Below are 7,665 nucleotides of genomic sequence, written 5' to 3'. Positions count from 1 at the left end.
CTTGTTTTATTTGTCTCTGCCAATGCTTGTTTTATGTGTCTATGCCAATGCTTGTTTTATGTGTCTCTGCCAATGCTTGTTTTATTTACACCCCCATACTATTGCATTGCCAATGCTTATTTTATTTGTCTCTCCCCACAAAGCTTGTTTTATCTGAGATCTCTGTTTAATTATTTAGGATTAATACAGCCCACGCCGCGGACCTTCTTTTAATGATTTATCTTTATACAGCCCAAGCCGAGGATCGAACTCTGCTCTCCAACTCCAAAGTCGGCAGCTTTACATGTTACGCCACCGCTCGTCGCTTCAAAACAAGCCCCCTTAACCCCTTCAGTGCCCGCCCCTTTCCCCGCCCAGTGCCGGCCGTTGCATTAGCGGGCGGGGTCTATGACGAGCTGGACTCGTCATGGGCACAGCGCCACCGCGGCCCATGACGAGTCCAGCTCGTCATGGGGGTTTATCTTTGTGTCCATTGCGTGCACTATAGTGCCCCTGGGGCAAAAGCAGGGACCTACTAGAGTACTTTGTGGTCCCCCCGGGGCACAAGCAGGCATCCACTTCAGCATGCCTAAGCAAGCGTTTACAATGCAATAGGTCTCGGATTTACGCGAGTTTAAGCTATTGGAATTGTAAACGGCAATGTCTTTTATTCACGTTTTAAAATCCAAAACAAAAATAAAAGGCATTGTTATTTACAATAACAATAGCTCAAACTCACGTATGAGAAGAATGTTCCTGCGAGGACTCGGAGACGTGATGCGACGCGGGACCGGCGGGGGAGATGCCTCATCCTAGTAAGTTTTTTTAAATTTAATTAAACACTCCCCCCCCACCCCCCTCTCCATGCGCGTACCCCTCTCCCCCGTCATGCCAGCCGCGACCGGGCGTCAATCACTGCATACTGTTTCCGACTTGTGCTGCCTTCAGTTCACGCATTAACTCCGGGGAATTCCAACTTTAGATTATGCACTGTATAATAGTGCAGGCGCATAAAAACAAGTGGCCATTCTCCTCAAGTCCATCTCTCTGTATGTGTTGCAGGCACAGTGCACCATTCCCTTAGCACACCAGCAATCATTTCTGGATTTGAGCCGAACTTGTGGCGGTCATTCTAACTGCAAAGTTAAAATAGGTCTTAAATACCTCTACTGTTTGGACAGGGGAGCAGCTGCGGCGCTTGCCTTGAAACCAAGCGGGGGCTTTTTGTGTGTTCCTGGCCTAAATGAACAAGAGCTGACAGCCCCTTCTGCGTTTCTTGGTGGCTGTTCATATTCGGCGGTTTCACTATGAGATATTTGTCTAACAGCAAACTTAAAGTCCAGTGGGAGCTGAGATAACCGTGATATTAAGAAACGAGAGGACAGACAGTGAAACAGAGGGAGGGTCCGGGCATAAAACATTTGGGACAGGATTTAAAGTAAGAATCAACATTCTCGAGAACAGGGGCTGGACAGCCTGGAAATCGACCGCACATGCTAGATTATTTATATTGGCGATTTCCCCTCAAGAGGGCCCTCGTGCCTTTGAGTACATTGTAGAGTACAGGAGGAGGAAGTGAGAACTGAATTTTGTGTGACTTTAGAAAATGTTTTATCATATTATGATGCTTTTTATTTCACTCCACTTAACTCGCCAAAGTGGCCGCTCAAATTCATCCACAATTAATTAGGCCCAACTTAATCCCATGGAATATAAATTCATTGTACAGACTCGTAAAACCACAATTTTAAAAGTATCAGGGAGTGGGAGGAAACACGAACTATCAACAGGCTTGGAGTGTCTGTTGGGCTTGATAGGATGAGGGGTATAGACCATTTACATTTCCTACCCAACACTCATAGGTCCATGTAAACATCCAAATAAATAAATGAAGTTCATGCTGCAAAACAATTAATTAAAATGAAAAGCTACCATGGCCAAATACTTTCCAGAAGTATACGGACTGAAGTACATGCAAATGACAGCACTACTGTGAATGAAAGAAAAGTGAACAATTATTTATATGCCTACAGTCAAATGTTGCACCTGCTGAATGATCTATTCTGCGACTTATTTCTTCAGTGAGATAGTTACTTGTTCCAACTGTGCCTTTATAGTATAATGTGAGAGGAGTTTTTAGCACTTCATTTTCGTGACTTTGCAATAAAAAAAAGGAAAATCCTACGTTTTTAGGACTTCATTTTCGTGACTTTGCAATAAAAAAAAGGAAAATCCTACAGATAGGTTTACTTTATTGCATTGAAATTTCATTAGGTTAGCACTTACTACACCCGACGAGGCATTGAAGCACTTTGTGTGAAATTCTTTATCCCTCTGGTTTGCTTGGGTTTTGAAGCCCCGGCACGAATAACCAGGCAGTGCTTTCATCAAAGACAATGGATCCTACCCAACACAGCTCTCGTGAAGGGCACGGAGGCAGGGGCACTTAGAGGGCACTTAAAACCGAATTACCACATTCCTCGGCCGAGTTAAAGAGCTCTGCTAAAGCATTCAAATTAATCTGCCACGCATTACATTGTCAGGTACTCCACAGGAGACTGAGTGATACACAAAACAGCCAACAGAACAACATGAAAGAGTAACACTCCTATGAATAGACGCAAAGTACACTGTGCATTTTAAAGAATTGGTAACAATAGGTCTTTGCGACAGCTGCACTGTCAAGCCAGTCCTGAAAACCAACGGGATAGCCAATACATATGCTCTAGCACAGACACATAATCTATGCACATGAGACATAGTTCCCATAAATTCACATATATAGAGAAAGCAACACCAATGGCACCAATCATGAACATACGGGGCAATAGGCCTAAAGACATTTACATATTGTGGAAGGGTTCAATAAGGATGTGCTCTATTAAGCGCTGCTGTTTTGCACTGCATTGCGTACAGTGCTGTACTTTAATGTGCTGTGTATTGTTGTGTTATGTTATATTCTGCTTTGATGCTCACTGCTCTAATCAAGTGCCAAGGGGTTTACCGTATTGAATCGGATGTCCGGATTTGTGCTTTTGTCGTGTGCTATGTTGCACTGTATTGCACTGTTGTATGCTATAGTTTTCTGTCCTGTAATGTGCGGTAGCGTTGTGCACTGTGCTTTCTATACCAGTCTTATGTTTGCTCCACAGTTCTGAGGCTTGCTGGACTGTGCTGTGCTTTGCTGCACTATACTTTGTGGTGTTTTACTTGCTTTGCTGCACTGCACTATTCTGCGCACTATTGATGTATACAGGAATGGCCAGCAGTCTGTGCTTTGCTGTACAGTGTTACACCAATCAGCGGCAGCTCTGCCACGGTTGAGCTCACAGCACTCTGACTCACAGACTTGGGCTCAGGGCTCAGGGCTCTTAATTAGGGAGGAAAATGTCTAAATGTATGGAAGTGCATTTCAGAACCTTTGGACCTTTTGAAGCTTGAATTTGGACTCTAAGCTTCAAAAGGAGGTCATTAGCTGGGGTTATATGTGGCACTTCAGAAGTATTCCAATCGGAAGATATAGTTAACCCGGTATGAACGTTTCTTGACAGGGTGGTGTCAGTGGGAAGTAAGAGGTTGATTTGATTTTATTTTGGTTGTGATTAGTTTAAAGAGCTCATTTATGAAAGAGAGCTGTTTCTACGACGCTGTTATATAGCAATAGGCCTCAGTCTCCTTGCAGTAGTAAGGGGGAGGTCAACATTTTTGTTTTCACAGTGCGCTTTGGGAATAAAAGGTTCAAACTATGAAAAATAAATAAAAAACGAAATAAAGCAAGTCAGAGAGTTCGCAAAGTGGCTAAATTGATTTTATTCACAGAAACAATAAAAATGTCATGATAACGCTGATGGTTAATGTTTTTCCTAGAGAGAGATCAGAGTTTTGTCTAGTGGAAGTTTTGACTCATGGAAAGGTAGCGCAGAATGTGCCTGCTGCAAAGAACATGTATCTGATGCAGATCACAAAATGCACATGATGTTTAGATGTTTAGTTGTTTGTTAATTAAAAAACATCTGTGAGGTACTCAGAAATGCATTGTATCTCGAAATCTGTTATGAAGATCTGTGGTTATACTGAATAAGCAGCTACCTAAACTGAATAAGCTACCTATGTTATATGACATTTCTTTATTAATGTAATAACTGCACTTTCACAATGCTTTATTAAACTTCCTGCTTTCTCAAATTTGCTTGAAAATGCACCATTTGTCCACTCTCTATTTCAAAATCCCCCCCCCCCCCCCCCCAGCTCCCCTTAGGTTGTTCGGGCTCGCTCGCTACGCTCACTCGCTACGGTGCAGTATGACAATAATTGGCAGTTTGCTGCTTCTGTCATTGCATCCAGGTATATAATGCAACAAGTAACATTACGCCTACAGTAAGCCAGGACTATTGGCTTTGTCAATGACCGTTATTTGCATAAGATAAAAAAAAGCAACAACTAGGGCTTCGGTGTATAGAATATTGAAAATGCTGCAGTTCTAAAATGATGAGACTGTGAAAGAACTATAACCATCTCTTTGAAGTTACATCCCAGTAAATGGTGGTTCTGCTGCAGAGGTAAGTTTTTTTTCCCCTCTAAGGGTGAGGGCAAAAATGAGAGCCCGACAGGGACCCGTTTCAGCACCTGCTTTTTAGAACGGGGGTGCTGAGCACCGGCAGGACCCGGCCCACATAAAGCCCCGGGTATTGTAAAGAATCAGGACAGCACCTGGTGCTTCAAGATGCGGCTTCGAAGCACATGGGTGTAGGGTCGGCCAGTTTAGAGGCCACGAGGTATGGTATGTTGTGTTTCCCTTCTTTCAGCACAGCTCCTCCATCTCCTGCTATGACCACTCTTCAGTTCTCACATCACCCGAGCAGGGCCGCACTACATTGTTAATCGGTGACGTAGCACATATATCGGTGACTCGCGCTCCAGGCCACATGAAATTGCCGGGGTAACGGTATTATCCTGTGGCCCCAAGGGTCAGTCAGTGGCAAGATCCCACGACCCCGCGAGGCAATAGGGAGAACCAGGCTGGGCCGTGATGGGGAACTGTGTGTCTTCCTGGCGTGGTGGGGAACTGTGTGTCTTCATGGTGTGATGGGTAACTGTGTGTCTTCCTGGCGTGGTGGGGAACTGTGTGTCTTCATGGCATGATGGGGAACTGTGTGTCTTACTTTTATTTGTGAATCAGCTATCAGGTCTCTGCATCTTGAAACGGTGGGAGCGATGGAAAAGAGTCAGTCACAGCCTATGAAATGACACCTTGTCCAGATTCGGAAGTTATGCAGATTTCGTGTTACTCTCGAGCCAACCAGACATGTGTAAGGCTCGTGCCTTCTCAAAAGTCATAGGACGTATCCGGCTTTTTCTTAGAAGTGGGAGGGTCACTGAAAGCTCTAGCCAGGTGCCTGTCTCTGGCTCAGCTTGAGGCCAATAGGGCAGAGCTTCCATATGGCTGGCCAGATCCACGCTCTATCCTCGAGCCCCCAGAAATGTAAAAACATCACACACCTTGGATATTAAAAAGGTACCCATTTGGTGGCTGAATGGCATAATGTGAAAAGCTGCAGAAACGGTTTGCAAATGGAATCCGTTTAGTGCTTCTTGTTGGGGCGCTGCTTCTGTCTCCACCTACCGAAGCAAGAGAGGCAAACGAACCACAGCCGCGCTTCACCTCGTCCTGCTTCACTGCTTGTGCTGTCTCTGCCTCTCTTTGTCTCGCATGCGCACAATGTAAGGCATCGCGCGCATGCGAGACAAAGAGTGCGAAATCGCCCACCAATGAGACGGCAAACAAGCACTGAAAATGCAATAGGGCTCAAATTTACGCGAGCCCTATTGCATTTTACACAAAAGTGCGGGGGTATAAGAAGGCACTAACGGGAGGAGGTGGAGGGGTGGTAGTGGTGTAATAAGTGACAGACTACAGGAGGGAATGATGAGAGGCACGGGAACAAAACAGTTTTTCTAGTAAAGGGGCTGATAGCCTCGTAAGGATACAAATGAAGTCATGACCGCCAGGAGGCGGGATTGAGAAGCCAAGCACCAATGAGAATGCAGGAATTTTGTTTCAAGCCAATAAAAGATAAGGCTGGCAAGCGTGTGATGAGTCGATGCTTGTGCGTATGCTTGCACACGCGAGGCTGCAGGAGTGTACGGATGGCGAATTTCACGATCGCCAGGCAACCCAGGATCTTTTAATTTTTCTGCTGCCCGGGGGTCAGACACCACAGCCGGGAGCCCTGACGTCAGCCCAGATAGGCGGGGAGGGGGCAGTAAGTAGGGAACCCGGTTCGAATCTCACATCGGCTCACCATCTTGAAATCCTGGGCAAATTATTTAATATCCCAATGCCTAAAAATACACAAAAATGAATTTGTTCTTGTGTCATGCAAGCAAGTAGTGCTGATATAAATTTTGCATTCCTCCAGGTCGAGTTTGCGCTACATAGCCTAGCCCTTCCTTTATTTATTTTACCAATGAAATTTATTTTGCCAGAATGAGGCTTGGAACACACTTCTCCTCCCGTGTGACGTGTCTGCCAGCTAGCTATAAGAGTATGCACTGCGCGTCTATCGCTTTCTGCTTCTGTCATTGTATCCAGATATATGATAGAACAAGTGACATTACACCTCCAACAAAACCAGGTATGACGCTCGAGGGATATTGGAATAAATAGATTTTCAGCAACTTGGATGTAGAGTGTACTTAGAGAAAGGCAAATTGAACCCTCTTTAATTAGGGCTGAAAAACAATCCTGGGTTTACCGGAAATTTTGAATCGAGTGTTTTTGGTGTTCACAAAGAGTGTGCTACTTCCTGTTTTGGTGTAAGCCGCTCCTCGAGAATTATTACTTTCAAATGAGTTGACTTTCACTATACTGGCCTGCGCACAAGAAAGTAATGCGCATCACTGCTATGTGTGCATCTTTTAGTGATGGCTGCCTTTCCTTGAGAAAAACCTCACAAAAAGAGATGCTTCCTTTGGATTATTGCATTGTTCTAATCATTCGTTGTAAGTTATTGTAGCTGAAAATTGGGTGTTCGCTCTGCGACTGCCTTCTTCCTGAATTTGCGGCGAGATCCTTTTATGTCGCTGTTTGGTATGAATTGATTGTCCTGGGGAAGATTAGCTTGTGGTGAGAGGTTTGCTCGCTAGGTTGAATGTGGCTGTAGACAGGGTATTTATTATTCTTATTGTTTTAATCTTTGCGAGGTGTCATTTACATTTCGAGTTTTTGTGAGATTAACTGTTCCATATTACCTCTAGAGGGACAGTGTTCGTGTTAGACAGCTGTGGCAATAAAATAATGTTTCTCACTCATACGTTTATCTTTCAATTAACTTATTAATAAGAGAAATTGCGGTGGCTGCCTTGGTTTAAAAAGCACTGGAGATTTTCTTTTTTTTTTTTTAAATATTTTTATTGGCATTTTCAGTTTTCTTCTAAGCACAAAATAAAAGAACCAAACAAACAGGTCATCACTGGTAAACACACCCTCGTTGCCCCCGGCCATCCCCCCCCTCCCACTTCACACAAGGAGCCCAGTCAATAATCGGGCACTGGAGATTTTCATCTGCGAACTCCCTTTTATTGTTTTGGTAAAAGAGGTGCCACTCTCGTGTAAGTTTTGGCATTCTGCTATTTTAGGATGCATTTTAGCAGTGGTCTTTTGAATTTCTTCTTGCATTTTTACCT

The sequence above is a fragment of the Triturus cristatus genome, chromosome 7 (assembly GCF_964204655.1).
Source record: "Triturus cristatus chromosome 7, aTriCri1.1, whole genome shotgun sequence".
NCBI classification, from domain to species: domain Eukaryota; kingdom Metazoa; phylum Chordata; class Amphibia; order Caudata; family Salamandridae; genus Triturus; species Triturus cristatus.
Note: the sequence above shows the minus strand (reverse complement) of the source record.